Below are 17,908 nucleotides of genomic sequence, written 5' to 3'. Positions count from 1 at the left end.
CTTAACCGAATATTTTTCGACACGCAAACTGATGAAAAAGTTGAATTGGGTTGCAATTTACAATTTATAAGAACTTTTGGGCTGCAATTTGCAATTTTTTTTTAAATGGCTACAATTTACAAAATACAAACTTTAAAAGGATGCAATAGGCAAATTTTCCTATTACTTATTATGTGAGTACTGAGTAGTACAAGTAATTAATTATGAAGTAATGCAAATTTGACATTGTGCATCCGTTGAACATCGAGCCTAAAACCCAAAAAACATAAATACTACGGAGTACAAGTACGATTAAGATGATGTTATGTTCAATAAAGTAAAGGTTCTTTTTGTTTTAATTTTCATGCAGGTCCGTCTTAAACCTTTTGGGGCCTGTGCTATTAAAAAAAATTATATTTATAATTTCAAATACTTTGCATTTCTTTACTCATAAATAAATATTTCGTATTATTTAAGAAAGTAATAAATCTATCTAAATTTAAACATAAATAACATATACTCCTTCTCATAATATTATTTTGCACGATGTTCAAAATGTACCTTGTAAATATCAATATCTTTAATTGCGGATAAACAAAAATTATAAAAAGTTGATATTATAAAACTACATGTTGAAGCCAACTTAACAATACCTCACATGACTTTATGTTATGAGAATTAAAAGTCAAATATATTAAATTTAACCAATAAAATAAAAATAGACATTATATTATAAGACGAGGAGAGTATTATATATACTTTAGTACCTCTAAAAAATGGAAGGGAGGGAACAGATTCGAACCCACGCAGCAGGCATAGTTTCTTTTTATTGTGTAAAACTGACCAACTCAGTTAACTTAAACCTAACAATAATAGTTAACAAGATAATTTTATATTCTTAACTAGATTAGTGCCCGTGCGATGCACGGTAGTAATAATCTTTTTTTCCATAATTAATTTGTGATATAATATAAAAATGAGGCAACTCATGTGGAATAAACAAAATGCAATGCATATAAGAATGATGAAATAATGATAGCTTGCTATTTGGTATGATTAAAGAGTGATTTTTAGCCTTGAATATGTGAGGAATCAATGTTTTAGTCACTGATTACTCTATTTTTATGCATTTCTTGTGTATCCTATGTTTCACGGGGTTGCTAGTGTTTTGGTGCATATTTAGGTATAAAGATGGCACTTTGAAACTTTTGGATAAAGAAGCAAAGAAGTTGGAGGCAAGAAGAGGAAAGAAGGGAGCTATGGAAGAATGAATCAATGAAGGAAAAATGAAAGACGCAAGGAAATGTGTCTAAGAGTTAAATATAAGAGTATTTGAAAGGGTTTTGGAAGGATTTTTGCACTAAGGTCAACTTCAAATGACCATAACTTTTTTTCTACTCATTATTTTGAAGTGATTCAAATTGGAGATTAAAGTTCATCTCAAGTGCTTTCCAACGACTAGTTACATGCCTTTTTTCGGTAAGAAATGAAAAAGTTATGGCCTTCCGAAACAAAACTATTTTTGTCAGAAAATGTTGCACGATCGTGCCAAAAAGTGGCACGTCCGTGCGCATCTTTGCACGTCCATGCCAAATTATGCACGTCCGTGTAAGGGTAGGCAGTAGCTGCTGCACTCATTTTTTTATAGGTCTGCACGTCCGTGTTGACCTGTAACCGACACTGATTCTTGTTTTCTCTGTCCTTTTACTTGAGGGTTATATAATACCCCTTTGGCTTCATTTGGAGGATCGTCTTCTCTTCCCTTAGTTTTCTTAGACCCTTATCTCTTAGTTAGTTCCCTAAACTCTCATTAATTAGCTTAGTTTCTCTCAAACTCAATCATTGAAGTAGATTAATTGAAGTTTGTATTCTCAATTTCAACATTTTCTCAACTTTGAAGCTTCTTTAGTAATCTCTTTCCTCTATCTCTTATTCTTTATTTTCTGTTTTTAATTGCTTTGGATTGTTAATATCTTCTCTAATCTTTTTGTCATTGCATGTTCAATCAACTTAGATTTTATTACTCCTCTCAACTTGTTAGATTGATCTTAGAATTAGAACTTGTTAGATTGATCTTAGAATCAGAACTTAGATTTTATTACTCCTCTCAACTTGTTAGATTGTTCTTCACCATGTTTAGTGAGTAGTTTATTAGCTAGGGGTTGGGTGAAGACCCAACCAAGTCATGGGTTGATTGATATTGTGCTTGCATGTTCATTTTGGGTTGATGTTTGATTGTTAGAGAATTGGTTAATTGCATGTGTAATTGGATGGCCACTTATTGCTCATGTATTCATTTCTATTCTTGCATTGAAAGATGAAGTTTGGTTGTGAACCTTTTCTTGTATGATTAAACCGAATTTCTACCTTGATTACAGTTCCTTGTTTGGATGATGTAGTAACGTAGTCTTAGTTGCGATAATTAGGTGAGAAATCCCAATTACTTGTGCCTTAATGCTATCTTGGACTAATCGAAAGACAAACCCGAGTTAGTAATCTACTTCTCATCGTTAAGACTTGGTTGGCCTATCTTATTAGTTGAGTTTGGTTTAGGAATGCTTAGTGTTGTGGCTTCGAAAGAAGGCAATGTTGAGTGCCCTTTCTATCACCCAATTTATGTTCATGCTTGCCTATTGTTTTGATCCATTGGTTTGGTTGGTGTCGATTCCCAATTCCCCCTAGTGTTTGTCCTCATAGTAGTTAATTAATCAAAGCCCCCAATTTGTGACCGAACGAAATTACAACCGTTTCATAATCTCAGTGTACTCATACCCATTTCCTGTGGATACGATCCTCTACTTACCCTAGACTTGTTTTAGGTTGGTTTAGGTAGAAATATTGTTTGGCTTAGGGTGATTGTCCAACGACCGATTTATCCCTCTACCAAAAAATAAGGTAAAAATTGAGATTTTTTTTTTTTATTAGTTGTGTTGAAAATATTTAAAAATAATATACATTATATTAAATTAATGATTCATGTTATTTCCTATAAAACTATACTATACAATATAGATGTCGTATGGCATTTTAATAATGAATTAATTTAGTTAAAAAAAACTGTACAATGTACTTCCAAAAAATAAGCTAAGTAGAATAATAATAAAAATAAATAAAAAATAAAAACTTAAAGCTGATATCAAATATTGTATTGGCGGGAAATGTTTTTAATGATAGTGACATATATATCTAAAATGATCGATGTATGCATGACCTGTTTTAGTAATAGTTAATAGATTTTTTGAAAGAGAAAAAGTTATAATTGGTAAAATTATTACAAAAAATTTAATAGAAAACTAACTCAATTATTATTATTTCATAAGATTTCAAATCAACACCATGAATAGAAATGTGTTTTTTTTTTTTTTTTCCATTGAACCCAATATTGTACAACTATATAATGGTGATTTTCTTTCAAATAAAAAAAATATATAATGGTAATTTAAATGTTAATATTTTATTTTTTGCTATGTTATTTTATACTCTCCATCATGTATCAACCTTCTAAATTATAGCTTGTTCTGCCTTAATTAAAATGTCTCAATATCTTATATAACCGTTTTAAGTAAATAGAATACGAAATAAAAAGGAATGCAATTATTATAAAGATTATATATAAGATTAGGAATAATATATTATTGTAGTTGTATTATACAAATATTCTAAAACTAAAAGATTTTTGGTAAAAAGGGAGTGAGAGTTTTGGAGGGAAAAAAACAACACCAAAAAGTGACACATGTCATTCCTGGTGTTTGTTTTAGTATTATGTTATTGATTACATTTTCCAGAATTTGGGGCCCAAACAATTTGAGGCCTTGTGCTATTGCCCAATAACCGGCCCTGTTTTCATGTTATTTGGTTTTATGTTTGATGTTCAACGAATAATAGATAATTTATATGTTTAATTAATTATTCCCTTAATTATTTTTAATGCTCTTTCGTTTGCTCACTTTACTCAACTCTTTCAAATAATTATTTTGTTATGTCCTTTTCTTTATATCGTACAATACTTTATGACGATTCATGTTAGCCGACCCCAAATCATTTTGGGATTAAGGCTTTGTTGTTGTTGTTGTTTAGTTTCTTACAAATTTCTCCATACTCCTAACATTCACTTTATAAAACCTTGTACAAAATTTTGTGTATGGGTTGACAAGGTTATGCACATAGGGAAAAATAGAACAAGTAGGAAATCACATTAAAAGATATTCATATTGGATCTCAAGCCAAATTTGGAAAATGTTATCCACAAATGATACAGGGGCCCATCAGTGTGCCTTTTCGTGTGCTATATTAAGCTTGTAGTATATACTATTGTTAGGTCAAGCCATTTTTGTGTTGTAGCTAAGTTATGTTGACTCGTCTCATGCCCAACTTTAGTACTTTCACGATTTATTATGTCCTAGTTGCACATTATTATTAGGAGTAGAAATCCATAGTATATGTTGCATGAATTATTTTGTGGGTCACATATTTCATATGAAAACATTTTGCGTGAGACTTGATTCATGGTGAGTCCAGCCTCAACAACAAAAGCCCATATAAAAAAGCGCGGGCTATAAAAACCCAATTTAGGCCCGAAACATACAAAAAAATGCATGTTAAGCAGTGGATTATAAAATAGCGCAACATGCATTAATATCAAAGGTGCTGTTTTTCATCAAATATAAAAAAAATAAAAATTTAAAAGCTCGTTAAATTGTCAGTAATGGAGAAATCAAAGGAGATTATGATCATCAATAAAGAATCGGACTCACCTATAGATTTAATTTCAAGCTCAATTACAGCTGAAATAGGTACGATTTATTATAATTTTGACAATTTTTATATGAATTCAATTTTCAAATTGTTAAAGTATAAAAAAGCAAGAATTATTAATAAAATATTGATGCAAATTTAGTATCGCATTGGATTAACAGTATAAAATGCAGAAATCATAAATTCCTATTCATGCAAATTTAATTTCATGTCGCATTTTATTCATACAAATGCAGATTTCAAATACTAAATGAATAAAATGCAGAAATTATATTCTGATTCATGAAAATTTAATTTCGTATCGTATTTTAATTTCAAATTCAAAAAGTCAGATGTTATAAATTCCGATTCATGCTTTAATTTCGTATCGCATTTAATTTCAAATTCAGAAATGAAGAAATTAAAAATTCTGATTCATTCAAATTAAATTTAGTATCGTATTTTATCAGATTCAAATAATAGAAGTTGGAATTAAATATTTTTGTTGAAGATTCAAATATGACAGTTCAGAAAATGCTGAAAATTATATATTCTGAATCATTTAAATCTATTTTCGTATCGTATTTTATTAGATTCAAATGCAGCAAGTAAAATAGTAAACAACGATGATGAAGAAGGAGATGAAGATGCTGCAAAAATACTAGGTATGTCTATTTGAAGTTTTGAATATACAACTTCTAATATGTGACACTATGATTCTAATATATGACACTTTAGATTTAATATATATCAAATAAAAATAACATAATATCTGATTAATTATGTATTGTCAAATAAAAATAACGTAATATATGACTATAATAATCTATTATCAAACAAAAGTAAAATAATGTCTGACTGTAAAAAAATTATTTTCAAACGTGTAACTAACATAATACCTGACTATTGTAATGCCTAACTATAGTAATCTATTATCAAATAGAAAAAACATAATATATGACGATAATAATCTATTATCAAACAAAAGTAAAATAATGTCTGACTGTAAAAAATTATTTTCAAACGTAACTAACATAATACCTGGCTATTGTAATGTATTGTCAAATAAAATTGATCTAATACCTGACAATAAAACTACTATTTAAATATTTAAATAAAATAAATTTAACAGTGTTACTCATATTTTTATTGCAGATAATTACAAATACGACAGATATGAAAATATAAATAAATGTCTAGTAGGTTACACAGTAAGAGACTACGATGATGGATTCAATTTGTACAAAGCACATTCAAGATCAATTGGATTCAGTGTCAGAAAATCAACACAAAGAAGAGATAATTCTAATGATAGAGTTCTCTATGAATTTTATTTTAGATGCTCTAAAGAAGGGTATACAAAAAATAAAATGAAGGTTGCGGAAGAAAATTCAGTTGAAGTACCTATATTAGGTAAAACTAGTAAAAAGAAGATAAAAGAAAGGGAGGTAAATAAGACGAGGACTGGATGCAAAGCTTTTATTCGTTTAAAAAAAATGGAGAAGATTCATTTGAAGTAGTTACCCATGAGTTGGAACATAATCATGAAATGGTGCAAACAATCCAATGTCATCATCTGAGATCAGAAAGACAAATATCAGCTCAAATGGGTGAACTAATTAAAAATATGATAGACAGTGGAATTAAACCAATGGATGCTTACAATTACATAAACAAAAATATTGTAAAACCTGACAATGAAAAACTATTACCAAACAAAATAATTTAAAACCTAACTAGAAAAACATATTACCAAAAAAAAATAAAAATTAAAACCTTACTATGATAAACTATTACCAAACAAATATAATTTAAAACCTGACTATAATAACACAATATCAAACAAAAATGATACAACACCTGACAATTAAATTAAAGATCAGAAAAACATATTATTACAGAAAATTATTACAAATATTAATATTAATATTATACTACTCATTAATTCCATTTTCAACTTCAGTAGGAAGCCTCTCATTCCCATCAATACCAAAAATTCTTACGTAAAAAAACTCCATTTCTACCATAATAGACATTCAATCTTTCTCCAACAACAATATTATTAGAAGCTACAAAGTCATTCCATGCTTTATCAACAAATAAACCACCAGGGCCTCATGTGTTTTGTGGTACACTTACCACTCTAACATTCCAAACACGCCCATTATTCCACAATAGACTTTCACTGGCTCTTTAAATTTAAGCAGAAAATAATTCCAATTGTCAAGAAGTGGCTGAAATACAAAAATAAAATAAAATAAAATAAAAACAAAGTTATATACTTTATAATACAGAAAGCAAATAAAGCTAACAAGATAAGTTATTTACCAGTCCAATCTTATGAGGACTTATGAATGTCACATAACAGGAAATCATATTTGCATAAAAATCCTCCATAGCATCGAAGAAGAGTTAATAATAATATATAAAAAAATATATGAGTTAAAAACTTTGTTGAGTATGTGACTCGAATCGTGAAACCCTCACTGCCCGATCAGGCAGCCCGTGCCCGGTCTGACCGGGCGGTGAGGGGTAGAGAGATAGCGTTGCAAACAATGAAGCAGACCCCACACGCCCGATCGGGCAGCCCTTGCCCGGTCTGACCGGGCGGTGGGGGTAGGCTATGTTGAAGCTCTTGTTTGGAGGTTTTCTTCTCGCGCCCGATCGGGCAGACCTTGCCTGGTCTGACCGGGCGGAGAAAGAAAACGACGTAGACGCGTTTTTTGCGGTTTTAAGTTATCTTATTTTATTATCTTTTTGCCCAAGTATCTTTTAATTAGGGATTAATATAAAAACTCCCTAATATCAGTATTAGGGTTAAGGGAGACAGAGTGAGAGCCATTCAAGAGAGAGACTTGATTCATCTTTGTAATCTTTGCAGTTTATAGTGAAATCTTTGATCTCGGTGCCCGTGGATGTAGCTATCACATTGATAGTGAACCACGTTAATTCTTGGTGTGTTGTTCTTATTGTTTACATTGAGTTTCTTTATTGTTTTCTTTATTGTTGTTTCGATCTTTGCTTCCGCTGTCGCACAAAAATTGGTATCAAGAGATTAGGTTTAATCCTTGGAGAGTTCTTTGAGGGAAACAATGGCAGGAGATTCAACAATAAGAATTGAGAAGTTTACCGGGAAAAATAGTTTCGGGCTATGGCAAATCAAGATGAAGGCTCTGTTAAAACAACAACAGATATGGCGTCCGTTGGCTCCAAAGAGTACTACTTCGGGGTCAGGAGACGGATTGACTGACTTGCAATTAGAAGTTATGGAAGAGAAGGCTCACTCTACCATATTACTTAGCCTTGATGATCACATCATCACGAAGGTTGCTGATTAGGGAACGACGGCTGAATTGTGGATGAAGCTGGAGTCATTGTACATGACTAAGTCGTTGACCAACAAATTATTGCTGAAGCTGCGGTTGTTTAGCCTCTGAATGCAGTGAGGTACTCCCTTACGGGAATATCTAGAAAAACTTAACTCTATTTTACTTGATTTGCGTAATTTAGATGTTAAAATTGATGATGAGGATGCTGCGTTGATTTTACTTGTGTCTCTACCGTCTAGCTTTGAAAATTTTGTAGAGTCTTTTGTTGTTGGTAAAGACTCACTGACCTTAGAAGAAGTGAAGGCAGCACTTCATACTAGGGAACTTCGTCAAAAAGCTATAGGTGATAATGGGGATAATGGTAGTGGGTTGTTTGTTAAGTCCGGGAAGTCTAAAAAGAAAAAGGGGTTTAACAAGGGTAACAATGCTGGGTCGGGTGCTGGAAACGACATGGATGGATCCAGTAAAACTGCTACTAAGACCTGTTATTACTGTAAAGAACCGGGTCACTATAAGGCTAATTGTCCAGTGAGGAAAAACAAGCCCCAAGCTGCTGTAGTCGAAGAAAAACTGAAAGAGAGCTATAATTCAAAGGAAGACTTAGCATTAGTCATTTCTACTAAGTCTGGTGATTTATCTGAAAACTAGGTTCTAGATTCGGGGTGTTCGTTCCATATGAGTCCACGTCGAGATTGGTTTGATACATATGAGCCTCGCAATAGGGGTATGGTTATAGTTGGTAACAATGCTCCTTGTAAGGTCACAGGTATTGGGTCGATGAGTTTGAGGACTGTTGATGGGCGGAGGTTAACTCTGACTAGGGTACGGCATGTTCCTGCTTTAGGAAGGAATCTGATTTCATTGGGTACCCTAGATGATTTGGGGTACAATGGTGTGTTTTCGGATGGGGAGTTGTGCATTTACAGAGGTTCTGAGTTGGTACTTAAGGGTATCAAGAGGAACACCCTCTATGTCTTTGAGGGTGTTACACTGTCTAGTTCTGCGGTTTGTGCATCCGTATCTCACCAGGAGATGACTAAGATTTGGCACATGAGGCTTGGTCAAATGGGGGAGAAGGGGATGCAGCTATTGTCTAAGAGGGGTCTTCTTTCCGGAGTCAAGGTTGCCAACCTTGAATTTTGTGAGCAGTGTGTGTTTGGTAAGAAACACAGGTCAAAGTTCAGCAAGGGTGCTCACATTTCGGATGCTGTGCTCGATTACATCCATTCAGATTGCTGGGGTCCATCTAGAGTTGAAGGTATGGGAGGTTACCACTACTTTGTGTCATTTGTTGATGACAAGTCCCGATACACATGGCTTAGGTTGCTTAAGTCAAAGGATGAGGTCTTCAAAGCTTTCAAGCAATGGAAAGCTTTGGTGGAAAATCGACAAGGAAAGAAGATAAAGAAGCTACGAACAGACAATGGGCTAGAGTTTTGCAAAGACGAGTTTAATCAGTTCTGTGCAAATGAGGATATAGGTCGACATCATACCGTCAGGAAGACACCACAGCAGAACGGTGTTGCAGAACGGGTTAATCAGACACTGCTAGAGAGAGTTCGATGCATGCTCTCCAATGCAGGTCTGGGAGGAGGTACTGGAGTGAAGCTGTGTTGACAGCTTGTTATGTCATTAATAGGGGTCCTCATTCGGGAATTAACTTCAAGATTCCTTTTGAGATCTGGAGAGGTAAGTTGCCTAATTTTTCAAATTTGAAGATTTTTGGTTGTGTTGCTTATTATCATGTTAGTGAGGGTAAGCTGGATCCACGAGCCAAGAGAGGGTGTTTTGTTGGGTACGGGGATGGTGTGAAGGGGTTTAGGATCTATTCACCTTCGAAGGGTTGGGTCATTCTTAGTAGGGATGTTACTTTCGATGAAAGCACCATGTATTCAATTAAGAGCACGAAGAATTCTGATTTGGGAAGGGAAGGGGAGAACTTATTACAGACAGATGGAGTGCTTGAGGTACATCAATCTACCATTGCTGATTTACCTCGGGTACAATATATTGATGATGATGTTGATGTTCCAGTGCCAGGTACTCTTGAACCTGAGATTACTCCAACTCATTCTAACTCTGGGGAGGAGGTGGAGCAACCTAATCAGGGGTCATCTAGTCAACCTGACACCATTCTTGAGATGCCTAAACGAGTTATCATGAAGCCTGTTAGATTGATTGAAGAGATGGAGGGAAGGACTTGCTGTGTTGATGAGTTTGACAGGTTATGCATTGAGTGTAGCTGATGATGTAGAGTCATTTGAACCTGCCACATACAAACAAGCAATTAGTTGTAGTGAGTCGGCGCAATGGCTTGCTGCAATGGGTGAAGAGATGCAATCTCTTTACAAGAACAGAGTGTGGGAACTGGTAAAGGTACCGGAAGGGAGGAAGCTTGTGGGGTGTAAGTGGATTTACAAGAAGAAAGAAGGGTTATCAGAAACTGAGCAAGTACGTTTTAAGGCTAGACTAGTTGCTAAGGGGTTCAGTCAGGTAGAAGGGGTTGACTTTGTGGAGATATTCTCACCTGTGGTTCGACACACTTCTATCTGTGTGTTATTGTCAATTGTAGCACACTTTGATCTTGAGCTGGAGCAGTTGGATGTTAAAACGGCTTTCCTTCATGGTGATTTGGAGGAGGAGATTCTAATGAAGCAACCCGAGGGATTCGAGGTTCCTGGAAAGGAACACTATGCCTGCAGATTGTTAAAGTCATTGTATGGACTTAAGCAATCCCCCCGACAGTGGTACAAGAGGTTTGATTCTTTTATGGTTTCGCATGGTTTTGATAGGAATTCAAATGATTGCTGTGTGTATCATAGTAAGCTGGAAAATGGTTCCATGATTTATCTGTTGTTATATGTTGATGACATGCTGGTTGCCACAAAGAATAAATCTGATATTACTAGATTGAAGGAGTTGCTTAACTCTGAGTTTGACATGAAAGACTTAGGTGCAGCTAGGAAGATTTTGGGTATGGAGATCTATCGAGATCGAGCTAGAGGTAAGCTTTTCTTGACTCAGAAAAGCTACATTGAAAAGATTTTGTCTCGTTTTGGGATGGAAAAATCAAAGCCTATAAGTACACTAACTATTGTAAGCTGTAAGTTGTCTTTGTCTATGTCACCTCAAACAGAGGAGGAGTTGACTTATATGTCTAGAGTTCCATATGCCAACGTGGTTGGCTGTTTGATGTATGCTATGGTCTGCACTAGGCCGGATATTGCGCATGTTGTTAGTGTTGTAAGCAGGTTTATGGCTCGACCTGGAAGAGAACACTGGCAGGGGGTGAAAAGGATTTTTCGCTATTTAAGAGGGACAATTGATATTGGTCTTGTGTATGGGAATGGTAAGGAGTGTTTGGTGACTGGGTACAGTGATTCTAATTATGCAGCTGATATGGATACCAGGAGGTCCGTGACAAGGTATGTGTTCACTTTGGGTGGTTCTGTGGTTAGTTGGAAGTCTACATTGCAGTCTTCGGTTACGTTGTCTACTACTGAAGCTGAGTACATGGCTTTAACTTCTGCAGCTCAGGAGTCGATTTGGCTCAAAGGTCTTGTAGGTGAACTGGGTATTGCACAGGATTTTGCTACGGTGCATTGTGATAGTCTAAGTGCCATTTTCTTAGCTAGAGATCAAGTGCACCATGATCGGACTAAGCACATTGATGTCAGGTATCATTTCTTACGTACTGACAAGAGGATTAAGGTGAAGAAGATTGGAACTGCTGACAACCCGACTGATTTCTTCACTAAGCCTGTTCCATTTAGTAAGTTCAAACATTGCTTGGACTTGCTAAATATCGATTACTATGTGATGTAATACGCCCTTAGGGGCGGTGTTGGGAAGCTCCTGGTGTAGGTGTGTTGGCCTTAAGGTGGAGCTTGCCCGGGGCTTGTGATGCAGGTGGAGCATTATGAGTTGTTATACTTGGAGATGAGTATGTGATGGGTCTTGGTTGGAGGCTTATCGGGATGGGTCTTGGTTGGAGACTTATCGGGATGTACGGCTTATGCATGAGCTTTGCATCGGGTTAGGCTTGAGATGTTTTCACTATGTGATTGATGGGATCGTGTTGCTGACTACGAGTTCTCGTCAAGGTGGAGATTGTTGAGTATGTGACTCGAATCGTGAAACCCTCACTGCCCGATCGGGCAGCCCGTGCCCGGTCTGACCGGGCGGTGAGGGGTAGAGAGATAGCGTTGCAAACAATGAAGCAGACCCCACGCGCCCGATCGGGCAGCCCTTGCCCGGTCTGACCGGGCGATGGGGGTAGGCTATGTTGAAGCTCTTGTTTGGAGGTTTTCTTCTCGCGCTCGATCGCGCAGACCTTGCCCGGTCTGACCGGGCGGAGAAAGAAAACGATGGAGACGCGTTTTTTGCGGTTTTAAGTTATCTTATTTTATTATCTTTTTTCCCAAGTATCTTTTAATTAGGGATTAATATAAAAACTCCCTAATATCAGTATTAGGGTTAAGGGAGACAGAGTGAGAGCCATTCAAGAGAGAGACTTGATTCATCTTTGTAATCTTTGCAGTTTATAGTGAAATCTTTGATCTCGGTACCCGTGGATGTAGCTATCACATTGATAGTGAACCACGTTAATTCTTGGTGTGTTGTTCTTATTGTTTACATTGAGTTTCTTTATTGTTTTCTTTATTGTTGTTTCGATCTTTGCTTCCCCTGTCGCACAACAAACTTTGTAACCAGGGGCGGTGCCAAGTTCAAGGCAACGAGGTCAATTTACCCCCTTAATTTTTGTAAAATAATTTTATAAACATTTAAAAAATAAAAAAAAATTACTAATTTATATTGAATTATATAAAATGAGAAATACGATATTAAAAATCGGAAAAATCTATTATTATAAAACGCACATATTTGTATGTGTATATATGTGCAATATATAATATATAGTTACCCCATTTTTTAATATTTGCAACACTTTTCTAAAATGAAAATGTCACAATACTTGCAACACACTATAATTGGAAAGTTATTTTGGGGAAAAGTTGTACTATTTCCCGTATTTAAAGCACATAACCCACTAAATTATACTCATAACAATCTCTCACCCCATTTTAAAATATATTAAATCATGTAAACCCACTTTTCTTAATATCGTGAAAAGTTTGTGTTGTTGCAACTATTAAAAAACGGAGGAAGTAATATATAAGGAGACTACTTACCCAAATCTATTCTTTAGTGCCAATTTTTATATACGTTAGGGTACACATAGAAGTAGATGCACTCAAGGGTAATTTTTTGCTCATTTGATTTTTTTTTCTTTTTTCTTTTTTTTTTGCTTATTTTAATAATGAACAGAAATACCCTCGGGTGCACCATGCACCCGGTGCATATATAATGATTTTCAATTCTTTAGACGTAACAATTATGTAATCCTGCAAGGATTGCTATAATTTTTGTGTTTTATACAAGTAATATGTATAAATATTTTTTTAGGAAAAATTGAAAAGAATAATCCCACTTGTGCTTGACCCTACTCAAAACAAACTAACATTTAAGTATTTGGGAACGAGCCAACCAAAGTTATCAAAATGGGGATTCTACTTTGAATCGGAAGGGGCTCTTTAAATCGAATCGTAGATTGTACGATTCTACGAACACGCATAATCAATACGTCATATCCAAATTTAATTAAATATATTTAAATTATGAGTTTGAAACCTAATTATTAATAGAAAATAGTTGTTTACCCATTAAGTAACCAATAATTGACGACATATTTTTATAAATAACTTTGTAGGCATGTTTTAAGCTTGTAAGGATTTCGCTAGTTAAGAAAAATATGTAAAATCGGGAAGAATCCTAAATCGAATTGTAGGACATACATAAATCGTAAGATTCTAAGATTTAAATCAAGATCAATATAACATAATACTAAAACTGATACCAGGAATGACACGTGTCACTTCCTGGTGCTGTTTTTTCCCTCCATAACTCCCCTTCACTTTTTAACAAATTATTTTTTTTTTTTTTGGAATATTTGTATAATATGATAACTTTTTATTCCTAATCTTATATATTATCTTTATAATAATTGTATTCCTTTTTATTTCGTGTTCCATTTACTTAAAATAGTTACACAAGAATTTGAGACTTATTAATTAAGGGAGAATAAGCTAAAATTTAAAAGGTTGATATATGGTGGATAGTATAAAATAACAAAGCCAAAAATACAACATTATCATTTAAATTACCATTATATAATTGTACAATAGTGGGGTTCACTGGAAAAAAAAAAAACATTTCTATTGTTAGTTTTCTGTTAAATATTTTTGTAATAATTTTACCAACTTATAACTTTTTTTTCCTTCAAAAAATCTATTAACTATTACTAAAACAGGTCATGCTTACATCGATCATTTTGAACATGTGTCGCTATCATTAAAAATTTTCCGTCAATACAATATATGATGTCAGCTTTAATTTTTTTCTTTTTTTTTAAAGTTATTCTACTTAGCTTATTTTTTGGAAGTACATTGTATAGCTATTTTTTTAACTAAATTAATTCATTAATAAAAAGTCATACGACATCTACATTGTAAAGTATTATTAGGAATAACATGCATTATGAATGTAATATAATGTATACTATTTTTAAATTTTTTCAACACAACTAATCAAAAATAATATATTTTTTTTCTTAATTGTAGTTTTAACAATTTTTGCCTTATTATTTCATCTTTCTTATTATGCATTGCATTTGTTTATTCCACACGAGTTGTTTCATTTTTATATTATATCACAAATTAATTATGGAAAAAAAGATTATTACTACCGTGCATCACACGGGCACTAATCTAGTTATAATAACATGTTAATTTATTATTTATTTAATTCTTCGTTTTTTTTTCTTCTCGAAAATGCCCCTAAGTTTCACTTAATTCACCACATACCCATATACCCATAAGTTTCATGAAAATGTCACCAAATGCTCTTAATGACTAACGCCATTAACTCCGTTAGTCATTAAGTATAATTATGCCACGTGACAGCCTTTGATTGGTTCTTATTTGAATAAATTTCGTGAAATTTATGGGTATATGGTAAGTGCCCCTTAATCGAGTCATTTAACGAGCATAAGAAGGGGAATCCTGCACCCTCTAGAGCTTCTACAAGGGCTACAAACTTGTGTGGCGGGGGTGCCACTACAATGCCAAAGTTAATGTAGTCGACGGATTTTTTTTTTTGTTTGTCTAGCCAAGGAAGACAATCATATTTGTCGAAAACGACTTAGATGGAAATATCAAAGGGAAAGGTCCAACACAGAGCAACCTCACTTTAGATTTGAGGTCATTGGTGATTCTGGGTGATCATTTCTCGAAAGTGTTTACGACAACAGTTTTGGCTTTAGGCAACATTGATCCCATTTTGTATACCATTTGATCGAAAATCAAGTCTATACTTTCTGTAACCAATTTAAGAACACACTCTACAATGTCTCTAAGGCGTACATATACCATTTGATCGAAAATCAAGTCTATACTTTCTGTAACTAATTTAAGAACACAATCTACTATGTCTCTAAGGCGTACATATGAAAATCCAGTTCATTTCTCAACCTTCAATTCCTCTTGAAAGATTACAAAGAATGTTTCAAAGAGTTTTTCTTCATAGTGGTTAAATTGAATTGCTTACAAAGAACAGCAAAAGAGAAGCAACTTAGCTCCAAAAAAAAATGCAAAGAAAAACATTTTCTTTTTGTGATACAGAGTATTAGAAAAATACAAGAATATTTAAAGATCATTTAATTTGGCTCTTACTCTTAGGCTCTTGTATTATCTTCAATTTATTTTGATAATCAGTTCAATTATTGACAAAATTTCAATATTTTTATTTTATTTTATTTATTTTATGAACCTAAGTAATTTAGAAGCTTGATTCTCCTTGCATGAATATCAATTGGTTCAAAACTACCTAAAGAATATTTTCAATTTCAACAGCAAATTGAAGACATGCAGAATATTTTGTCAGAATCAAGTTAAGGTAGTGAAAAAAAAAATCTTATTAACCACATAAATCAATGTCAAATGTACGAAAAAGCCGTCAAATTTTCATAAATAAAAAAATCGATTATAATGGAATTTTGTAACAAAGATTAATTTCAAACGAAGGGAGTATATATAGATAACCTTGTTTGAGATCGCTGAATTTAGTCTGAAGAACATCACTATAAAAAAACAGCATAAAGATTAAGGGTGTGTTTAGTTCATCAAGTTGGAATGAATTGGTATAGAATCTTATAATAGAGAGGTATGGATTCTAAAACCCAAACTAGTCCAATGTTATTTGGTTTTATCGTTGGAATAAATTATATCCTTTATTAATAGAATGGATTGTGAATCTTAGGGGAGGTGGGTGGGTATGGAGGGGAGTTAGAACCCCTTGGGTATGAGATTCCATTACTAAAAACCTCAACCAAACAAAAAATTAGATGGAATGGATTCTAACTCCATTTCAATCCATTCCAAATAATCTAACCAAACGACCCCTAACAAGTCCAAATAAGAAATCAAGACAAACCATTCTCCTCAGCAATCTCACAACATACCCATAGAAATGGGTCCGATATCACACAACTAATCTTCACACCAACTCCTCCTCGACCTCCTCCATTCGTTGTCGATAATTCGATGGCGCAGAAACAATGAGGTTCCCAATGGGGTTACCCCCTGCCTCATTGTTCTTTTCCTCCAGGTTGCATGGCCATGGAGTAATGTTAGTAGCATCATTGGTTCTAAAGTCAAACAAGGCAGAGTTGGATGTAGCAGTGTTGATAAAGGAGAAGCGGGTGTCAGGTGAAGTGGATCGATGCTAGTTGTTTTATGAGATGGGCAGGGGCAGCATGGGTACCGAATAAGAATGCACAAACTGCAATGTGAACGCGAGGGGTGTCCATAGCACGGCTGGATGGTATGATATGCTAATGGTTTTATAGTTGGAGGTGCATGGGATATGCTAAGCTTGCTGCTAAAAAAGAACTGAATTGACGGTGATAGTTATAATACTTCCTCCGTTTCTTCTTAGTTGACACATTTCTTTAATCACGTTTGTCAATGTACAAATTCAACCATTAATATTAATAATAAACAAAAATTAAAAAAAGTTAAAATTTTGAAAATATATATCATTACAAATGACTATATTTTTCATTAGTATAAATCACAAAACACGATTAAAAGGAGTGTGAATAGTGTTAGAGTCCAAACGTGTCAACTAAAAGAAACAGAAGTAGTAACTAATAAGTAGTTAATGGATCCTCAAAAAATCACAAGGCGTACTATATATCCATTTTTGGTACTCTATAATTTCTCTTTAGACCACTCTCAATGGTGAGCAAAAAAAAATGCTCACCCACTCTCTCTCTACCCACTTTCTCTCTCAACAAATTAATTTTGCTCATGGGCAAATTTTTTTTACATTTCTTCTCCCAATGGTGAGCAAAAAAAAAGCTCACCCACCACTATCTCTCTCTTACTTTTTCAATACCCCACCATTACTTTCTCTCTCCTACACAACACTTCTTTATTTATTTATTTCATTTATATTTTAACAATGTTACTCCAAATAAATAAAAACTAGTTTAAATTTGTGTAACTTATTTTTTTTATTTTTATCTTTTTTATCGTTAAAATTTGTCGTAAAATTAAATACGTTATATAAAAAAATTGTAAAAAAAAGCTCATAATTTGTTAAATGTTTTTATTTATTTTAAAAGCGGTACAATACTAGAGAACAATTACATTTGCAACGTCATGCGTAATTAAACTTAGGAAATAAAATAAACACAACAACTAAAAAATAACTCGACTGCGTACGGAAAAGTAGCTACGCCATAG

Source organism: Chenopodium quinoa, unplaced genomic scaffold, assembly GCF_001683475.1.
Source record: "Chenopodium quinoa cultivar QQ74 unplaced genomic scaffold, ASM168347v1, whole genome shotgun sequence".
NCBI classification, from domain to species: Eukaryota; Viridiplantae; Streptophyta; class Magnoliopsida; order Caryophyllales; family Amaranthaceae; genus Chenopodium; species Chenopodium quinoa.
The sequence above is the reverse complement of the archived record's forward strand: the minus strand, read 5'-3'. Positions refer to the sequence as shown.